Raw genomic sequence first — 1679 nt, 5'->3', positions numbered from 1 at the left:
TAGCACTTCTAAACTCAAACAAACAATGAAGAAAATGGTAACTCTGTTAACGTCTTCAATTCATTATTCTGCAATTGCCAGATCCCGCCTGTGGTGGGTGAACAAAGGTTGTAAAATCATAATAGGTTTAGAAAGGTTTTATTTTCCACCTTGTGCTCATATCTGCGATTCACACAGCCAATCAACCCTAAGACATCACATTTCATCTTCATGTGGGTGCTTTAATAATGCAGCGCTGCTCTGGGTGAACAACAGATGTAGGTTTATATTTTAATTGATTACCAGAGGCTCTGAGAGCAACATAAGTGGATTTGGGGATTTTATACCACTACAGGCTTCCATTATTTTGACTTTAAATTAAGCCTGAAACAAGGTTTTATTTCAGAAAACAAATGAAGACCAAATAAAAAAGTTAAGCCTCTTAAAAGTGTAAAAGTATCTGTGTGTTTGTGTGTGCATGAAGCCTTGACAAACTGCTGTCCTCTACTTCCCACAAAGATGCTGGCTCTCCGCGTCTCTGAAGAAACAGCAGGCTTGACTGAAATCTTGACAAGAGAGTCAGAGGCTGTCACACTCAAAAGCAGCTCCCCCACATTCTTCCTCCATCACACCACAGACTTGAGTTTGATGAGTCTATTTATCTAAGATGTGATGTCTCCTCACCATGTCATCCCTCCTTCTCTCTCATGTTTCCCTCTCTGCCTGGAGCTGACGGTCTCTACTGCGCTGCGGGGAGCCGTCAGGGAGCCCGTGGGAGATGTGGGACAACCGCTTGTCCCTGAATACTTCTCTACACATGGCAGAGTGTCACGTAGTATAGTCCCTTAAACTCCTTGTTATGAGCACTGACTGCAGGGTGAAGGGTCCAGATGGTGGCCTGCTCTGTCCGGCTGCCCCCTGTCAGCCTCAAGCCAGAGTTGTCATCCATAACAGAACATGGCACAAAAAGAAACGTACACCAAGTGAAACCATATGTGCCGTTGTATTTCACAGACACACATGCCAACACAAGTGCAATTAAGAATGAGACATTTTAAAATAGGACTGCAGCAAATGAGTTATTTGAGAATTATTATTTTCTTTTTGTTTTGTTTTGTATTATTATTTTTTTGTACTTTGTTATAATTATTATTATGAGCAAGAAAAAAATAAAAAGAAAAGAATATATATATATTATTATTATTGTTGTATGTTTTGTTTCTGACATGTTCAATAAATTGACCAAAAAGAAAAATTAATTATTAAAATTATTTTGACTAAAAACTTAACTCTGGTGTTAAATACGATCATTTATCAGCCCACAGAGGGGCAATTAAAATGGAAAAAAAGATCACCTGAACAGCAGTGACTGTAAGAAACAGAGCTTTGCTTTAGTATGAAGCATCACAGACCAGCTGGCGTTGGCAAACACAAGTGTGCTGTGTGTTTTGAAACTGCTCCCATGTCAGTTTTTGCACATCTGTGCCATTTCTAATCCTCTTCAGACTTCACGGTTGTTGAATCCCCAACCTCTATAACGACAATCCAAATCTATAACCTGTCTGTGTGAGGGTTTTTTTAATTCATCAAAATAAAATCCTTATTGTGTTCCTGCCACTGGCAGTTTCCAGGTTTCAAGATAAGCAGCTCTCCAATAAGAAGGATATTGAATTTGATATCTGCAGACCTTTATTTTAAGC

This window comes from Trematomus bernacchii, unplaced genomic scaffold (genome assembly GCF_902827165.1).
Source record: "Trematomus bernacchii unplaced genomic scaffold, fTreBer1.1, whole genome shotgun sequence".
In the NCBI taxonomy this organism is placed as follows: domain Eukaryota; kingdom Metazoa; phylum Chordata; class Actinopteri; order Perciformes; family Nototheniidae; genus Trematomus; species Trematomus bernacchii.
This window is presented reverse-complemented; position numbering follows the sequence as displayed.